At 36.1% G+C, this 21,264-nt stretch overlaps 1 protein-coding gene across 3 annotated transcripts in view; it reads left to right on the forward strand.

The window, feature by feature from the left end:
• LOC106869343 (kelch-like protein 26) overlaps nucleotides 1-21,264 on the forward strand; it is an 80,739-nt gene that overhangs the window by 22,121 nt on the left and 37,354 nt on the right. The gene's annotated exons all lie outside the window — the stretch shown is intronic.

A 21,264-nucleotide genomic window follows, 5' to 3' on the forward strand; every position in this document is an offset into this window, starting at 1 on the left:
ATAGCTGTTACTCCAATATGAAGAACACTATCACTTGTAAGCATCATTGCGAGTTGTAACTGCTGAGACCTTGAAGCTTTCTCAGTCGACCAAGTGTGTATGATAAACTCCATATATGAGGCAGACGTAACAGCAATGCTTCAAGATAACTATAAAGGAAAATTACATTGGGTTATGCAAAGGCAATTTCAAAATATTATGTAAAGCTATTAAATTGGCTATCTATCTATGTAGTTTAAAGATCAAACTGCACACCACATATGTTCTTGTGGGGAATCATAGAGAAATCCATGTCATATGTCAATGGATATAAGAAATGCAACTTATGCATAGCTGAAAGATTGCATATTCTTTTTAGATCTGAGAATTCAACTGCACTACTGCATTCTTGATTCAAAATTTTCAGAAAATGCAAAGATAGGGACAAACTTCTTTTGGCAAACTGGTTTAATTATGGCTTTATAGTCAAAGAGGACATAACTCTGATTTTCTTTTCTTTTTCCATTTTTTTTTTCATTCATTCACTCTTTTCATCTACCTTCTCATTTTTCCTCATGATTTTTCTCGTACCAGTGTCCTGTTTTGTAAATTGAATAGACCAGGTGTTCAAAGCCAAAAGATTGCTTGGAGATATAAGGCATGTTATAAAAACCTAGCTAGACCCTTGTCTTCAAGCAAGAAACTATTAGTAACTCATGTCTTTATACTGTGTACATTAAATGGTATTTATCTCTCACTGGATTGAGTACTTCTTTTGTTGATCCTACCTTAATGGAACAGTAAACTGTACATAATGATTTTTATACATTCTATTTTGGAATATATATAAAGTACATACATAAAACTATAAATGATAGCATGTAAATAATGGGATGAAAATCTCTTTTAGATAGAATAAGTTGAAGGCTGCTATTATTTATAACTTTGTATGTGTACTTTGAGATATTCTAAAAGAAAGAAATTAGTTCATGTTCTCTTGACTTTTATGACATCAACAATATATATATATATATATATATATATATATGATGGATTCTCTTGTCATGAACGACAAATGAGGGTTCAGTAAAATAAAATAAAGCAGTAATCATTTTTCTATGGACATTAATATGTCACTTGAGGCCTGCTGGTGTGTTTATATATATATATATATATATACAGGGTGCGATGGGTAAATTGTTGCCATTCTATATTTTTAATTGTGCACATGTGCATTGTTTGTTTTTCATTTTGTCAACTACACAGTATAGTAGGGTCAGTTGGGCACCATCTGTGAGAAAAACAGTACCATGACGCAATTCACTCTACCAGAAATTTGGAAACAACATGCTGTACTGCTTGGCATTCACACCAGAAGCTCCACTACGAACAAATAGGGAATACACAGAACAACCATTGGCATTCCATGTCCCCAAAATATGTACCAAGAGTGATAAAAATCAAGCATCCAGTCAACATCATGGTTTTTGGAGTGATCACTTGTGATGGCAACATTATGCCTGAGTTCTTTTATTAGCATTTCTAAAGGAGATCTCATGGTTTGCAAGCCAAGATTTCACATAACACGCTGTCGCTCCAACATAATAGAAATATTTGCCTTCTGCTTCAACGGTTGCCAGGTATATTAGGTTTCTATGTTTACAATAATTGTTAAATTTACATTTTCCTTTAACTCTACAATCACAGAAGTTATTTAAATAGATATTAAAAGTGTTAGTTGTGTTTGTATTATTGTTCATGTGTTGTCTAGATATATTATGTCTGGCATTTTTGTTTGTTTGGATATTGTTTGTATTCATAGTTGGAGGGGGATTATTTCTATTTGTGTAATTTGCATCAAGTTTTACATTATTAAACAATGATATATGCCTAAATAGGTTTTTGGTTACCGAAAATTCAATCCTTATTACTTATTATTAATTATAGTACTATATTTATTAGAAGTGAAATGTTTATCTAGGATAGAACAAATTACTTGGATAAGGTTAGTCCTTATCTGTTTGTCATAAAATAAGATAAGCCAGATATTATTATTATCCTTTTTATTCAGACATTTCTCGTTGCTTCTATGTGAATGTTTTATATATGGAATATGTTTCTTACGTTTTAAGGATTTTTAGTTTTTTTTTTACTTATTAGGACTTTGGTTTTAGCTAGGTTACACACATATATATACACACGTGTGTGTGTATATGTTTGTATGTATCTTCAGACCCCAAAAACTGCTGGCCTGAGACCTATTTTAAAGAGGACAATGTATGTATGTGTGTGTGTAATATATATATATATATATATATATATATATATATATAAAATAGAAATAGGTTTCAAAGAGAAAAAAGACTACATGTGGTTTAAATAGGGGAAAAGTAAAAAGAAAAAAGAGAAATTGCACATTGGATATAAAATATAAAGGCTTTTTTATGAAAAGTAACGATATATATCTACAATTAGATGAACTGAGGTAGAATTAAGAGGTATAAAAAGTTATGATTATGAATTGTTAAAGAAGATTCAGTCATATCAGTATCGTCAAAAGCTATTCACTGACTTTGAATGAGCACCAATTTCCGTGTTTAATAGCAGTTTGATTTGGCTCCATGCAACTTAGTCTCATAGGCTTGTCAAACATTACCTAACTCATCAGGCTTGTGTATATATATTCCCATCATCACCATCACTTTATGTCCACTTTCTATACTGTCATGGCTGGAAGGATCGTCAGAGTACTTAATCAGACTTTCTGCCCTCCTAATCGTAATCATGGGACCATTTCTCACTCATGCATTTTATTTTGACAAGTTTTTTCTCTTTTTTTTTTTTTCAAGATTAGTGTTGACAGTGGCTTTGAAAATTTAGCTTTCATTGGACTTAGTTTGGTGAAAGCTAAACAGGCTAAAACTTCAAAGTCTATGTCAACTCTATTCCTGTTGTCTTGCTGGCATTACATAATAGCTCCTGTGCCAGTGCCACATATAAAACACCTATGTTGGCACCACATATAATGCACCTGTATCAGTGTCACGTACAAAGCACATGCACAGTGCCACATGAAAAAACACCCAGTATACTCTGTAAAGTGGTTGGCATTAGGAAGAGCATTGTAGAAACCATGCTAAAACAGACAACTGGAGCCTGGGCAGCTCTTCAGCTGTCCAGCTCCTGTTGAACTGTCTAACCCATGCCTGCATGGAAACCAAACATTAAATGATGATATGTGGGTTTGTACATATATACATATACATACACATAAATACACGTATATGCATACATACATATATGTGTGTGTGTGTGTGTGTGTATTCACATTATGTGCAACAAAAGCAGTACTAGATTAAAATAGTCATCTGTGTATTTACTTAATGCAAATACCTTGCTGAAAGGCAAATTAATTGCAGTATTTATCTGGAAGTAATATTTCTTATGGATGTACTTGTGTTTGAATAACACAAATATTTCAGCAGCAGATGAAAATTGTCCAGCAGTTGTCTTGAGAATGCTAGATGTACATTTCTGCCTCTTAGATCTTTCTCAGTAGCATGTACTCACTGTTAACCACATGATAAAGCAAAGTCTGTCACTACTGATATAGAAAAGCAGTGATTAAAAAGTCATTGGTGTTGCAATTGGACACCCTGTTGTATAGAGAGCTATACTGCTTCATAGTTTGGTAGGTAGATTTGTATATGTACAGTGTTTATGTTGTATTTTGCATATTTTAATAGTTGCTGTGTCATATTGCTGAACCCAGTGTACTACTTAACATGGCTAGCATTTAGTCTTGTTTTATTGCATTGAATAACATGTATGTATATAAAGAACTTCATGTACTTAGATGAACACTTTACTGTGAGTTGCATAGACTCTTATGAGAGGCATCATAATGGGAACAAAGATGAGATTTGAGTTGACACATTAAATGACAACAAATTAACATTGTAACAACACACCAGGCAAGTAATAACATATCAGATTGATAAAACATACAATGCTTATAGTCAGAAAGTATCAGAAAATGGAGGAATTGTTGAAGTATTTGAGGAATAACTTAATAAAAAAATAAATTTGCCTGTCCAAAGCATTTTCATTAGTTTGTCCTAATTGTCCATGCTTGTTTTCAAACTTTTAGTTAACCAGGTTTCCTTTCATAAGTTCCAATTTTTTCTAGTGGTTTGAAAAAATAGCTGGGAATGTATATCATATATGATACATAGATACCAAGGAAATATGGTCCGTGTGTCACCTGCGAGACATACAACAGGCAAAGGGTTAAGATTGTTTAAGACACATACCTTCAAATAATCAGTATCTATTCAAAAATTACTGAAAATGTCTGTAAGTGATTACACTAGTTGTGCATGCATCAGTTGATCTCAAGTAATTTATACAAAAGGAAAAAAATTTCCAGTTGTTTGGCAACAATCTAAAATCTACGCCCCCAAAAAACTGAACTCAACAAATAGGACTGCTAAATCTTTTTCAAAAATTTTGATTAATAGAACTGCTAAGTCTTTTTCAATAGTTTTGAATACAAATCCAGAAAATTATGAAGATTTGCAGTAGGAGTAAATAGTGATAAATTTTCAGCAAACAACTTGAATGAAAATACTATGTGACTGTTATTAGCTGTTATGATATCAATGAAATAAATATCAACTACATCTCTATCACCAATACTGGTCAGCACTAATAACTCTATGAACAGTAATGCTTATAAATGGCACTCAACTAACTCTCACATAAAATGACACGGTATCTTTGCTGGCAGACTCATGCTGGAGTACCCCCTTGGTACTTCAACCCTTTAGTATTTAATAAGCCATATCTGGCTCAAACATTCTACCTGTTTTATGTTAAAGACCCCCTTCAGTCGTCATGAATGACCATGGTATTGCACCTAAAAAGTTCCCCTCCGTGGCATAAGTTCAGGCAAGGTTATTTGTGGAAGACCGACAGTTGCCCATGCATATCTGCCTCCTCTCTCCATGCTACTGATGTTATCCATGGGAAAGACAAAGGCTGATACAACTTGGCACCAGTGACATTGGAACTCATTTCTACAGCTGAGTGAACATGAAAATAAAGTGTCTTGCTCAAGAACACAGCATACAGCTCAGTCCAGGAATCAAACTCGCTATCTCATGACTGAGCCCAACACTCTAACCACAGAGCCATGCGTCTTCACCTGTTTTATGTTCAAACTAGACAGATCTGGCCTCTTACACCTACCTACAATGTCATTTTAAAAATATACAATCACATCATTGTATATTTTGAAGCAACCCAGACTGGACACTGGCCTTTCTACTACACTTTCATGACTGTTCTGTCCACAATATACCTGCTTGTTATTATACACAGCATCCTTGCACTCATCAGCTTTATGTGATGTATCACAGAACTTGTCATGACTGCAAAGCTTCTGCTATATTTACTGATCATTCTTCTCAAAGTTATTGTATACTTTGTATATAGATATGCATATCATACTATTTAAAATGGTAATGAGTTGAGAACCTTTTTACATAGTGGGGAGAGGGACAAAAATAACATTTTGGTGTTTAATGAAGATACACTTTTATTTCTTCTTTATGCATTTCTCTCCTACTTCATCATCTTTTCCATGCTTGTGTGGGTCAAACAGAATTTCTTGAGGCAGATTTTCCATGGCTGGATACCCTTTCTGTTTCCAAGTAAGGTAATATTCTCTGTAGCCAGATATGTTTTCATGGAAGATTGGAAACAAATAACATTACCTGTATGATGGTGACACTCATTTATACCTGTTGTGCAATGTCAAGACATGAGGACACAAACATACACACACACATGCAAGCACACACATAGGCATACATGTGAGGGTTTTTTTTAAGATTCTGACTACCAAGTCTACTCACAAGACCTTGATTAGCCTGGGACTATAATAAGAGATACCTGTCCAAAATGCCGTGCAGTAGGACTGAACCCAAAACCTCATGGTTAAGAAGCTAACTTCTTATCTACACAGCCATACCCGTACCTTATTTATTTGTTGGCTTGAAATATATACAGAGTGCAAAGTTTGAAAACTAATCAATGCCCGATCACCATGATTTTGAAAATAAAAGATACATACACTTAAATTCCTTTTAAAAAGAAGAGAGAGGTATGTTCATGTTGTTGTTGGCTGTACACATTACATATTTACTGTATTATGTGACTCAACACAAAAGTCACATGATCAGCTCAATGTAGGTGACTGGATAATGGAGTTGAATAAAGTCGTGAAGCTATGAGATAATGCATGGTCAATTCGAGATTATGTGAATAAATAAACACTACTTTTGACAGAATAATTTGAAAACTAAAGGGTTAAACCTTAAAGGTAGTGCTCCTGTATGGCCACAGTCTAATGACTGAAACAAATAAAAGGATGCTTAGTCTTGTGGAAATTGTTTTGGAATTAAAATCCAAATTAATGAGAGTGCATAATAAAAAGCATTGTGAGTTCTAGTCTCACTAGATTTTTTTTACATGCAGTGTGATGAAAGCAAATCAACCTTGTTAAATTTATACATCTCTAAGTTCTATAATATCGAAAAAAAATTGACATGATCGTTCAACTGACATTTAAATTTGTGCTACAGATTAAGGTTTTCGTGAGCATACCATTATTCCACAGTGAAAAATAGGCCAAAAGACTTCTGATCCAGTATTCGTAGCAGAAGTTAAAAGGTGAAATATTATTATTGATGGTCTTATCTAAGATCATAGTGTAGAGAAAGACACTCTTTTATAAAAACATCCTACACATACCACCATAGGAAATAAGGAAAATTGGACATAAAACTAATGGTGTTGATGAAGCTGTTGAGGATAACTGTGTGTGTGTGTGTGTGTGTGTGTGTGTGTATCTCTTTTGTGTTTCATTCTAGCTGCTTCCCCTCTATAGCAATAGTATAGTCATTAGAGAGTTGGTAGTATCAGTGGAAATCAATAAGTTATGAGATTCATGACTGTTCATCTCACTCAACAATGCCATTTTTTTGTTTCTGTTTTGGTTTGTTTATAGTTATATTTTTCATTGGAAAGAAATCAATATAGTTGTGGATTTCTTTGAGATTGGCAAGAATCTGTTTCTCTTGACATAGTTTCCATCCATCGTTGCAAAAACATTACAGTTTATACTGGCTAATCGATATAGTGAGACCATTTTCAGAAAATTACACGTAAGATTACTGAGAATTTTGGTCCTCAATGATGAAAATATAACAGGCATTACACTCACTTGCAAATATGCAAACACACACAGTCATAAACATAAACATGTTTTTTTTGTCTTATCTGAACAATCTTGTTATTTCTCTTTAACAGCTGCCTACATCATTATTTGATTGGAAAATAGCATAGCTACAGTAGGTTTCCATACTTTTAATCAAAATATCAGATCAAATTTATTAACTCTGCAAGGTAGCCTTACAATGCCTATCAATTCCCTTTCTCTGAAAGCATTTTATAAACCAAAAGGATTCATAACATCAAATTAGTATTTAACATATAGGCTGGCTGCAGTTTAGCTCTTCATCATATCTGACTGAACATAAGCAAATTTGTTCCAATTGTATATCTGGATCTATATTTTTCAGTGTGTCTTTCCATTTCTAAAATAAGGTGTATGTGAAGGACATCTGGCCATTATTTCTTGCAAGTGAAATAGCTGCTCAGAGGCTCTCTTGCAGACTTGTTTCATTATTGTTGATTAACTCCAGATCAGTCCCTGTCAAACACGCTTATCATTAAAGACATTCCAACCATAATCATGCCATCTTTCATTTGTTTTTCGGAGACAAGACTATAAAATCTAATGTATCATTTTAAAAGGGAATAGGATGTAATATGAGGGAGATTCAGCCACTATTTTTAGCTGGTTGAGTGACCTCATACAAGCTTTCCCAGACTTTTTTTTATTGTTGTTTTTATATAATACATATTTGAAAAGCTGTAAATAGTGAAAGCACTTAATACAATACAAAACTTCTATTTCATGTCATTCTGATTTTTTTATATAAATAATTTTAAATTAAAATCATTCTTCAAACATTGTGACTATATCAAGAACTCTTACAAAAAAGTTTTTAGATATGTTTCTTGGGATGGGAGTAGGCCATGTGCTTCCTTGTCGTAACATTTATGATAGTTGTAAGTTATAGCTGTAAGTGAGTTGGATTACCCTTTTTCAGTATGCAGTCAAGGAGCATTCTAGATGTTGGAGCAGGGCTTCACTGTGGGCCTCACCTGAACTTTAGAGAGAATCGGTAATTGATGAGGAACAATACTCCATTTTGAGCCTCCTCTGAACTTTGTAGAGTGTCAGTCTCACTGAAATCAGTATTTTGGGGGATTGGTAAAATATCAGTCCAGTCTTGGGATTGAATTCCCCCACCTTTCTCTCTCTCTCTCTCTCTCCCTCTCTCACACACACACACACACACACACAGCTGTGTTCAGACCTGGAGAGAAATTAAGAGATTAAGACTGAAGATAGAAATGAAGGAATTTACATGAGATAATCATTTTATTTCCAAAATTTACTTTATTACATGATGCCTGTCACCAGATTCGGGCTTATTAATTTTGAAAGATCTCCAGAACTGAATTTTTGTTAAATCTGTTTAAATTCTGCACCCCCACCCCCATAATTGTTCTGACTTTTCAAGGAATCTAGAATCAGTTCATAATTACTGGGTGGAGCTTCAAATGCTTAAAAACAGCTATTAATTTCACATATTGATGTATTTTAAAAGATATTACTACCTACCTTCCACTTACACTTTCCATCCTGTTGTTTGTTCGTACTGTTCATGCTTCAAAATAAAATGTTATATTGGGCATTTTAGTAAAAATAAGGTAATACAATTTTCTGAGATGAGAAATTTATGTATTTGTTGGAGCAGTGTCTTCATCTTCATTGTTGCTTTTCACTATGTTTTATCTCTTGTATGCTCCAGCCTCTTTCAGGTGTCTTGTGATTCACCTTGGTGCCTTGCCTGGAATTGAACTCAAAACCTCTAGGTAACTGCACTGCATTAACCAATCCCTTTACCCACTACACTATGCCTGTAGGAAGTGTCAGAGTGAATTTCTAAGGCTTATAAACTGCCATTAATGTCTCATGTTAGCTATGTTTCCTCATCTCAAACAGATAGAATTTTATCAACCTATCAGTATGGAGCCAACATGAAACATCAGTGGAGGTTTATGAGCCTTAGATATTCACTATGACACTGCCTACAGGCGTAACATTGTGAATAAAGTCACTGGTTAATGCAGTGCAGTCACCTAGAGGTTGAATTCAGTCCCAGACAAGACACTAAGATGAACCACAAGACACCTGAAGTAGGCTGGAGCATACATAGCCAAAATGTAGTGAGAGCAACAACCAAGATGACTCCCATTCTGACTAATACATAATATATAGAAATGAACTAGTATCTAGATCATCCAAAAAGAAGAGTGGATATTTCTCTCATTTTTAATTCCTTCAATAACCACGAGAAATTTCAGATTGGTGAGCCATTAAAGGTACTGGACAATCAACCTAAGAGAAAGTAGATGATTTTCTATTACCATCTGCTATCCTGCATCCATGGTCTAACACTTCTGATAACATTTTTTTTCTTTTTGTCTCTGGCTAGTATAGCATATTCATAGACATTTTACAGTTTATCTTAAATTTGTTACCTGGTTTTAACACCATCACTTAGTCCTTGAATACCTTCAGCAGTGTTGACTCTGAGACAAGCACTCAGACCAGGTTTCTCTCTCTCCCACCAGTCTCTGGGGCTCTGAAAAAAAATGAAAATGGTCATAAGTATTGCTTATTAAAATGATTTAAAAGATACATAAATTTACATCCCTTTTAGAATTACACCCTGGCTCATGGATTGAGAATAACAGACTTCAATATTAAGTAACCATAACTGCAACAAACACAATTGCAGCCATCACCATCATTGGCCACACATATCAATAATGAATCTGATGTGGTTGTTTGTCTTGCTAAAATAGTAACCAAATCTCCATTAACCCCCTTGATACCAACCTGCCTGAGACTGCTCCTGGTTTTATAATACAAACTTTTTGTTATAAAGCAATCTAAATCAAATTATGTTGATCTAAATTATAAGTTATCTAAATTGAAATTTTTCATGAAAATTTCATGTTCATTTATGTTTCAAACACTAATTGAATGATCTTAAAGTTATCTTACTAAATTTTTTCATTCCTTTCAATGTTAATTGAAACAAAAGTAGTGTATTTCAACAGAATTACAGTTATGGCTGTGGAGGCGCAATGGCCCAGTGGTTAGGGCAGCGGACTTGCGGTCATAGGATCGCGGTTTCAATTCCCAGACCAGGCATTGTGAGTGTTTATTGAGTGGAAACACCAAAAAGCTCCACGAGGCTCTGGCAGGGGATGGTGGTGAACCCTGCTATACTCTTTCACCACAACTTTCTCTCACTCTTACTTCCTGTTTCTGTTGTGCCTGTAATTCAAAGGGTCAGCCTTGTCACACTGTGTCACGCTGAATATCCCCGAGAACTACGTTAAGAGTACACGTGTTTGTGGAGTGCTCAGCCACTTGCACGTTAATTTCACGAGCAGGCTGTTCCGTTGATCGGATCAACTGGAATCCTCGACGTCATAAGCGACGGAGTGCCAACAACAACAACAGTTATGGCATAAGTGTGGAACATATTTTTAAAAATTGAAATTGTTTTGCTTATGTACAATTAAATTCAAATATATACAATGTAGAAAAATATTTACCGCATAATTGATCCAGTGGTTCAATATCTTCTGATTGAACCATCAGATCAGTTATTTAGTAAGTATCTATCTATGTTGTATATATTTGAATTGAATTGTATTTAGGCATAACAATTTTAATTTTAAAAATCTTTTTGCCATGACATTATAGTAACAGAAGGTTTAAACCATGGGTCACCAAAAGGAAAAAGCATTTGATAATAAGTATGCTTTGTGAAGGCTGAATTAGTGCTAAAACAACGTGAAGGATAACACCACCAGCACCACACAAGCAACAATCACCAGAACAACTACCATAACAATAACATGACACAGAAATATAAACAACCAATCGACAAATAATATAAAGTGTTCAGTTGTAAACCTACTAAACACTCCGCCATGTGTTACCAGCTTGCTAAAGATGTCAGCCCTTTGGTAGTGGTAGTAGTGGTAGTGGTAGTAGTAGTTATTGCAGTAGTATCCTAATAGTTTTCAAGAAAAGTTACTTGACCCAAAGGTGCCTGTTTCTGTAGATTATACAAAAGCAGGTAATAAGCTTACCACTCCTCTCGCCCCATATGGTCTGCAGAACTTGTCTCATTGACCATTCTGATGTCAAAAGCCTAATGTGTAATACTGGTCTGTAAACCCATACATGTAATCTTTATTGGGTGGGACCCTGGAGTTAGGTCATTGTTCCCTGCTGTTACTTCTACCATCACCACCAACACTACTACTGCTACTGTTACAATAATAATAGTAATTGTAATATTGTCAATAAAATAACTGTTAAGAACCAGGATCAATATAATCAATTAACTCCACTCCTCTCAAGTTTACTAGTCAATCGTCTAAATTAGAAACAGTTGTAGTTATTGGAGAAATCAAAAGGCAGAGTAACCTTAGTAGGATTTGAACTTACATTCCGAGTTCAGACCCTGCATTTGGAGTCCTTGGTATCAACTAGACCCCTCACCCAAGATTGCTGACCTTGTACCTAAATCAGAAGTTGTTGTTATTATTATTATTATTGTTGTTGTTGTTGTTGTTGTTTCTATCATTATCATCATCATCAGTAGTAGTAGTAGTAATAGTAAAGATGGTGGGCTGATAGAATTGTTTATTTTTTCTGAGTTCAAATGTTACTGGGGGTTGACTTTGCTTTCATCCTTTCAGGGTTGGTGTAACTGATTAACCTCCTCCCACAAAAATTTCTGACTTGCCATGCCTATAGCAGAAAAGTCATCGTCATCATCATCATCATTTAATGTCTGCTTTTTATGTTGGCATGTGTTGGACGGTTTGGCAGGAGCTGACCAGCTGAAGAGGTGTTCAGGCTCCCTGTCTGTTTTGGCATGGTTTCTATGGCTGGATGCCCTTCCTAATGCCAACCATTTTACAGAGTGTACTGGGTGCATTTTTACCTGGCAGCAGCACCTATGAGCCCGTGAGATTAGGGATGGTCAGCTGGAGAGGGTTGCATGGGACAAGCCTGTACGCAAGGACAACCACGCTTTTACTTAGCTTGATGTGTCTTTTCAAGCACAGCAAACTGCCAGGAGTCATTATTATTATTATTATTATTATTATTATTATTATTATTATTATTAGTAGTAGTAGTAGTAGTAGTAGTAGTAAAATGGCGAGCTGGCAGAATCATTAGCATGCTGGGCGAAATGCTTAGTGGCATTTCATCTGCCACTACATTCTGAGTTCAAATTCCGTTGAGGTCAACTCTGCCTTTCATCCTTTCAGTGTTGATTACATAAGTGCCAGTTATGCACTGAAGTTGATATAATTGACTTACCCCACCCCAATTTCAGGCCCTTATGCCTATAGTAGAAAGGATTATTATCATTATCATTATTATTATTATTATTATTATTATTATTATTATTGGTAGTAGTAGTTGTTTTTGTTTTATTCAACTCAAAGAAGAGAAATGGTTTCCATGTTTTTTGTTTGTTTTGTTTTTTGCATTTCTTCCCAGAGTACAATCTACTTGGCCTTTTGCAGGTGGTTGTCTATAAGAAAATCATAAGTTGAAGATGCAGGAAGAAAAAACTGGGTGGTGTGTCTAACTGGAGATAAAACTTACTAAGGCAGTCAAAGAGAAGGAGATAAACAGGAGTATCTGCTAGGGTTGGATAGGGATTAAGAACTGTTCCATATTTTATGGATGGTGGGATGCATTTTGCTTTTTGCGTAATAGCTATGCCACCCAGACATGTGATCAGCACTCCTGTGTCAAATACTTACAGTGGTGGTAGTAACATTATCATCATCAGTAACAGTTCTTGTAGTAGTAGTAGTAGTAGCAACAGCAATAGTAGTATATAATGGTTCTAGTTTTGGTAGGAGGCCATAAAAACTGTGTTGGTGGAAATTGTCAATTGGATCAACCTAGCTTGTCACTGAAATTTATTGTATTGACCTTGAAAAGGCTGACGTTAAAGTTGTCTTTGGTGAAATTTGAACTCGCAACATAGAGATGTTACTATATTACTGCAAGACATTTAATCCCTGTCCCAGTCCCATACTGTTTCTCACACTCCAGTTACCTTTCTAAAAGCATTGTTTTCTTATGATATAGTGCAAGATTCACAGATTTCATCTGGAGTGTGAAATTGAGTTGTGAGTTCCCCCCACCTTTTTAGCGCTTCACATCATCTATATATGTCACTGCAGAAATTACTGTTTAGTGACTAATTTTATGTGCACATATGGAAACATATACAAGCTGTCACATTGATGAAAATAGAAATATTCATGAGAAAATTTTTTTTATCCTTCTAAAGTCAATAAAATACACTCTGCCTCTCTCTATTTTGCTATGTATATATATATATATATATATATATATATAGGTATAAGTTAGGATTGTTTAAACATCCAAGTGGTAGGCTAGAAGTGTTTAAGCAACTATGGGATAATTAAATCCAAAGGCGCTCCTGGAGATTACCTGTGTGGGTACTGTCTTTGTTAGAAGGTATCCAGAGGCAGGTAATTTATCATGTAAATCATAGTTTATAAGTATAATCATGTAGAGAATGGAGAAACAAACACAGGAAGAAGCAGGTCGATTGCGCTAGTTAGCCATTAATTTAATCAATTAGGTAGAGATTATGTAATGTTCCATTTATGATTGTTTCGATTTGCCAATTTAATTGGCAAATCTCTTCAGAATGCTGAGAAGTCTGTATAAATGCATGGTGTGAGAGATGAAGGTATGGAAAGGTGGAGGATATCCTAATATATAAGAATGCATATAGTGGTGTGAGAACAGAGGTATGGTATAGTGAGTCTTACATTTTAGTCGAAATCAGGGTTAATATTATTTCTGCGAAGGAGAGGTATATATATATATATATATATATATTGCTTAGGTAGGCAAGGTAGGAAATGCTTTCTTTCTGTTTACATGTATCCATATATATATATATATATATATATATATATAAAAGACATTCGAGCGAGATCGTGCCAGTGCCGCTGGACTGGCTTCTGTGCAGGTGGCACGTAAAATAGACCATTTTGAGCGTGGCCATTGCCAATACCGCATGACTGTTGTTTAGCTGTTTAACAAAAAACACTGATAAAGTAAGTACCAGGCTTAACAAGAAAGTAAATACTGGGGTTGATTCATTTGACTAAAACAAATTGTTCAGTCTATTATATGTATATTTCTGCCTCACCAACATCTACATGAAGGCATGTGACCTAGTGTGTAATTGTCTGCTTCCCCTTACATTTATATGGTCCCTCAGAAATTAGCCAAATTTCCATCAAATTTCACCTTACCAACAAGAAAGATATATTGGGTAATATGGTCCCAGATATACTATGTCCAAAAAATAAATAAAAATAAAAAGGAGATAGGAAATCTTGGCTAGAACTCTTTTCATTTAGCTGATCTAAAGCTAAACAACAATTACATCAGAAAGTGGGGTATGGATTTCCGAACCATCTTAAATGATATATTCTTTTCTGACTATATTTAAGATGTGGAGGCACAATGGCCCAGTGGTAAGGGCAGCGGACTCGCGATCATAGGATCGCGGTTTCGATTCCCAGACCGGGCGTTGTGAGTGTTTATTGAGCAAAAACACCTAAAAAGCTCCACGAGGCTTCGGCAGGGGATGGTGGCGAACCCTGCTGTATTCTTCCACCACAACTTTCTCTCACTCTTACTTCCTGTTTCTGTTGTGCCTGTAATTCAAAGGGTCAGCCTTGTCACACTGTGTCACGCTGAATATCCCCGAGAACTACGTTAAGGGTACATGTGTCTGTGGAGTGCTCAGCCACTTGCACGTTAGTTTCACGAGCAGGCTGTTCCGTTGATCGGATCAACTGGAACCCTCGACGTCGTAAGCGACGGACTGCCAACAACATATTTAAGATATAAAAGGTCATTTCTCATTACTGTGTTACTATGGACTTAGACATTGCAAACACTTGGTTGTAGGTTTGATCCCACTGTATAGAACTTTGGACAACAAATGTCCTCTACCAAAAGTCTTGTGTTGGCTGGTACCTTATGAATTGAATTTGGTAGATGAAGACTGCAGAAGCCCTTTATATACTTATGTGGCACGTAAAAGCACCGACTACACTCTCGGAGTGGTTGGCATTAGGAAGAGCATCCAGCTGTAGAAACTGCCAAATCAGATTGGAGCCTGGTGTAGCCATCTGGTTCACCAGTCCTCAGTCAAATCGTCCAACCCATGCTAGCATGGAAAGCGGATGTTAAACAATGATGATGATGTGTGTGTGTGCATGTGTAAAAGACTATGTAGCACTCACAGTCAAGTATTAGCTGTATGTACCAAACTTTTCCTAATTGTTTTAGGTGCTTGTGTAATCCCAAGCAGACATAAATACTCTCTTGATCCTCCCAGTCTTTGACATCAATAGCACATCTATGATGTGACAGATGAGAAATAGTGTCTGTTGCACCAGTACTTGACTGATATGCATTTCAGCTCACTAGGCTTGAGCAATGTGAAATGAAGTATTTTGTTCAAGGAAACAATATACCACCCAGTCCAGAAATTGAACCCTTGACTATATGATCATGAATCAAACACCTCTAACCATTAGGTCATGTACCTAACAAATTCAAAGGCGCATTGACTGCTGTAAAGAGACAGAGGTGAAAGTTTAACAATAGACCTAGTAGTTTCTCAGCAATGGAATGGCATGTTCTTTGTTGCTGAGCCCCAGGTTAGCTTTAACTGATCAGAGCAGACCTGTGATCAAGCATATTCCATTCATGACCATATTGTCCTTCTTTTAAGCATTGTGTTTCATAGAATACATTAGCTAATGTGTCCCCATCTTTTCAATAAATTAGAGTGTAATTTGATAGAGATTTGACTACCATTTCTAGCAGGGTGAAGGAAGACTTTGAGGCTTCTTCATTTTGTTTTTTGTTTTCTCATTTTCTCTTTGTTGTAATCTGGTGTGTGTGTGAGAGAGAGAGAGACATAATGTGATTTATATAAAGTTAATGCACTCTGTAAAATGGAGGTAATCTCCCAGACATCTGAGTTGTTGTTGTTGTTTCTATTGTTTAGCCACAGGCTAGCCATAATTGAAGGGACTATGCACTCTGTCAATAACTAGCCTATAATTTGCTTATTTGCAGAGTAGCTAGGAGGGTATTTTCTAAAATAAATTGTGATTTGAGAGAAATTTAGCTATGATTTTTAGCAGGCCAAATGACTATGTACAGGCTTCCTTATAGGATGTAGTTCTTAGTTGAGCCATTTCATTTCATCTACTCATCATATCTGCAATTTTTTACTGTACTTAATTTCCAGATAGGCTGCTGCCAGGTTAGCCTGCCCTAAACACACTAAATGAAGTTGTGTCTGCCAGGGTGACTCATTGACCTATTATAGGTTAATATGTGTGATTGTTGAAGCATTAACAACTGTGGAATGCTTAAACATTGTTATTTTTTGTTTACCCTGGGTCAGACCCATCCTTTCTTAAGATTGTAGGCTGTAATATGGAGGTAACTTGGTTTATATTTCTAGTGGTTTGATTAATCATTTAAAAGCTTCCTCACTGACTAATGTGCTTAAGCCTCAGGAGAAAATTCAGAATTTGTACTGCTATCAGTGTTAGACTTTCTCAGCCCTTCCTAGATATTAAGCAGTCTTAGTTTTTTATAGATTTTAAGTTGATTTGTAGAAATTTTAATATAGGCATGGGCATGGCTGTCTGATAAAAAGTTTGCTTCCAAACCACCATCTGGCATCTTGGACAAGTGTCTTCTACCATAACCCCAGGCCTAACATAGCCTTGTGAGATTTGGTAGTCAGAAACTAAAAGAAGCCCTTTTCAGGAACAGTTTACTCCTGGATAACATTATGGCAGTGAACTGGCCAAGTTGTTTGAGTATTAGATAAAATATCTGAATTCAAATCCCACCAAGATTGATTTAAAAAGTACCAATATAGGATAATGGATTTGCCCGAAATGTTTGAGGTTAAGATGCCTTACAGTGTCTCTTTTGCAATACCTATAATAACTCTGGTGCCAAACTGTAAATGTTCAAGTTAATGGCTTTAACCTTGGATAAACATTGTTGACATGGAAAGGGGAGATTTGTATCTTTGGTCAACAACAAGTCTTCTCCAAAAACTTTTTCCCAGATGTGCACATTTGTATGTAGATGCATGGTCAAACTTAGATTAACAGAGGCCTTAGGACTACATTTTCTGATACAAGCAAAGCCACTTTTACTAGGATAGTAAGGTGTGATTCAGTGGAGACTTAGTTGTTATTTCTTGTGAGTGAGGCAATCACATAGTCGTTCCTCATTTTGGCTTAATTCCCATTAATCCCTGCCTTTGAGTGTGAACCTAGATATTAGCCTTTTCTTCAGCACATTTCTGATGAAATATACTGCTTGTATTTTTGAATTAATTATGGAAATAATCAACATTCTAAAGGGATTTAGTAAATCAAAATTTGTCATTATTAAATCGATGTTTGGACTTAACTAAACATTCTTATATAAAATTATGTTGATTAGTTTCAATTTAAATACTAACCTCTTAAAACAGGCATTTTGTATCATAGAATTAGGGACTGTTTCAACAAAATAGTTGCCAAGAAAGAGTTAAGAGATCTTTTATCTTTTACTTGTTTCAGTTGTTAGACTATGGCCATGCTGGGGCACCACCTTGAAGAATTTTAGTCAAACAAATCAACCCCAGTACTTTTCTTTTTTTTAATCCTGGCACTTATTCTATCAGTCTCTTTTGCTGAACCACTAAGTTACAGGGGACATAAGTACAGCAACACCGGTTGTCAAGCAGTGGGGGCGGGACAAACACAGAACAAAGACACACATGCACTTAAACACACACACAACAGGCTTCTTTCAGTTTCCGTCTACCAAATTCAATCACAAGGCTTTGGTCGGTTCAAGGTGCCATGCAGTGGGACTGAACCTGGAACCATGTGGTTGGGAAGCAAGCTTCTTACCACACTGCCACACTTGCACCTGTTCATGGATAATCATGGTTATTTCTAATATTTATATTTTATTTAGTCAGTTGGAAAGGCAATACCTACGATTATTTACAGAGTCTCTGAGTCTGGCAGGAGTGCACTAAAGAAGGTATCTTTGTACTAGAGATTTGATCTAAATGCTTACAAGAGAATGGACTCTGCTAAAGGCACCCATGGTGCTAGGTAATGATATTAAACTGGGCGAAGGATCAAGTCTACCACTCAAGTAAGCCTTGGCAGGACTTGAACTCTGAACACAAAGAGACTGAACAAATACCACAAGGTGTCTGGTTCAACATTCTTTCAGTTCCAGCATTCCACCTCCCAACATTGATTTTTTTTTTTTTTTTTTTTTTTTTTTATTGATTCCAAAAGAACGAGAGACAAGGTTGATCTCAGCAAAGATTTGAACTCACACCACAAAGAATTGGAACAAATACCATAAAGTATTCTATCTGCTACTCTAACGACTCCCCTAAATTACAGCCTAATCTCTGATATATTCTGTATGCCTCCTCTTTGTTCATTTAACCCTCCTTCCTGTCACTACCTTCAGTCCAGTTTTGGTAGTGTTTAATGTCACAAACTCCATAAAAACTTGTTGGTAACAGTTTCATGTCTGCTTTACAAATGAAAAAGGTCACATAAAATACTGTAAAATACCAAAACAAATGTGCGACTGGTACTAACTAACAATTACTGGTGAATCTAACAGTCGTTAGATGTATAAAAGTTTGCATTACATAAAGAGAGAGAAAGAGAGGGCAGACAGACAGACATAGATGTAAACCATGCATACATTCAGACAGTTGGGTAAATATGCATATATGTTCAAATATATAGGTGTGTATAAAAGTATGCATCAGTGATTCTCTACAGGAATGTATGATTTCATTCTGTGTCTGTATATGTATGCATATAGATACATATATTTGTTGTGTGTATGTGTGCATATCACTCTCTGAGTCTCTCTCTCTCTCTGTCCATATATATATATATATATATATATATATATATATATATATATATATATATATATATATATATATACATACATATATGCACATATATGTGTGTTGTCATCATCATCATCATTGTTTAACGTCCGTTTTCCATGCTGGCATGGGTTGGACCATTTGACTGGGATCTGGAAAGCCAGAAGGCTGCACCAGGCTCCAGTCTGATCTGGCAGTGTTTCTACAGCTGGATGCCCTTCCTAATGCCAACCACTCCGATAGTATAGTAGGTGCGACCAGCACAGAAGCCAGTCAAGGTGACGCTGACATCAGCCACGTTCGGATGGTGCTTTTTACATGCCACCAGTACGAGGATCACAACTACAATTTCCATTTGATTTTGATGTACTTGACTCAGTAGGTCTCCACAAACACAGCATGTCGCCCTATGATCCAGGGTACATTAGAGTGGGCTGGTTATGCAACACTGGTGTAGGTTACAGCTGTGAACTCACTTTATTTGTCGGGTCTTCTCAGTCACAGCATATCTCCAGAGGTCCCATCTTTCGTCATTGCCTCTGTGAGGCTCAACGTTTGAAGGTTATGCTTAACCACCTCATTCTGAACTTTGCCCAGGCTATTCTTATTCTAATAGTAACACTCTCTGAACATCCACCCTGACGACAGACTTGGTCACCTAGGTAGCGGAAGCAGTATTCTTGTGGGTATATCCTATTGTTAGATTATCAGAAAGCTTATCAAATTTCTTTGAAAAGGCTCTTAGTCATCCATGCCATCTTATTGACTGCCAAATCAGATGTAAATCAAACTACTCATCACCGCCTTTAAGTTAATTACCATTGCCAGTGCAAACAAAATCAGAGAAATGGCAAAATTTATGGCTATACGAACTTCCAAATTGATCCAGTCTGTTGTAAAATCCTTATTGAAGAATCACTTTGTGAAGCCATGAAAAGAACTTTCCCTAAATTTCTTGGATGTTCTTTTGGATATGGTACATCTCAAGAGCCAGTTGGATCATCATGTGTGGAACTGATCCACAGGCATCTGCCAGTTTGAGCCATACAGCATCAAGGTCTTTCCTCTCTGCTCTAGTTTTCTGGATTGACCTGTCCAGGTACTTATTACCTGTCAGGTATTTTATTAACAGAGAGGAGAAGTTTCCCTTCAACACTCAGAAGTGATATTTTGTCTAAAGTGATGATGTTACAAGAGTTCTGCTCTTTGGGAATATACACACCATCACCTGTCATGCACTGGTTGGTGATCTTCAGGTCTTTCCTTGGAGCCACACAAGAATGTTGGAACATCTTTTTTTTATATAGCAGATATCTATCTATCTACTTATCCATCCATCCATCCATCATGTATTTATGTGTGTGTGTATACATATATATATACGCATACACGTATGAATATATACACATGCATGGCTTATACATATGCTTATACATGCATATTATATATACATACACATATATATATATATATATATATATAATATAACTTATATAAGGGCATTACTATACAGTAATGCCTCATCGGTAAATATGTGCTTATTTTGGTAGTTTTGACTAATAAAGTCCCTCTAAGCATGAGGCATTACTGTATAGTAATGCCCTTATATCATCATCATCATCGTTTAACGTCCGCTTTCCATGCTAGCATGGGTTGGACGATTTGACTGAGGACTGGTGAAACCGGATGGCAACACCAGGCTCCAGTCTAATTTGGCAGAGTTTCTACAGCTGGATGCCCTTCCTAACGCCAACCACTCAGAGAGTGTAGTGGGTGCTTTTACGTGTCACCCGCACGAAAACGGCCACGCTCGAAATGGTGTCTTTTATGTGCCACCCGCACAAGCCAGTCCAGGGGCACTGGCAACGATCTCGCTCGAAAATCCTACGGGAGCCAGTCAGGCGGTACTGGCAACGGCCACGCTCAAAATGGTGCATCTCATGTGCCACCC

Source organism: Octopus bimaculoides, chromosome 1 (assembly GCF_001194135.2).
Source record: "Octopus bimaculoides isolate UCB-OBI-ISO-001 chromosome 1, ASM119413v2, whole genome shotgun sequence".
In the NCBI taxonomy this organism is placed as follows: domain Eukaryota; kingdom Metazoa; phylum Mollusca; class Cephalopoda; order Octopoda; family Octopodidae; genus Octopus; species Octopus bimaculoides.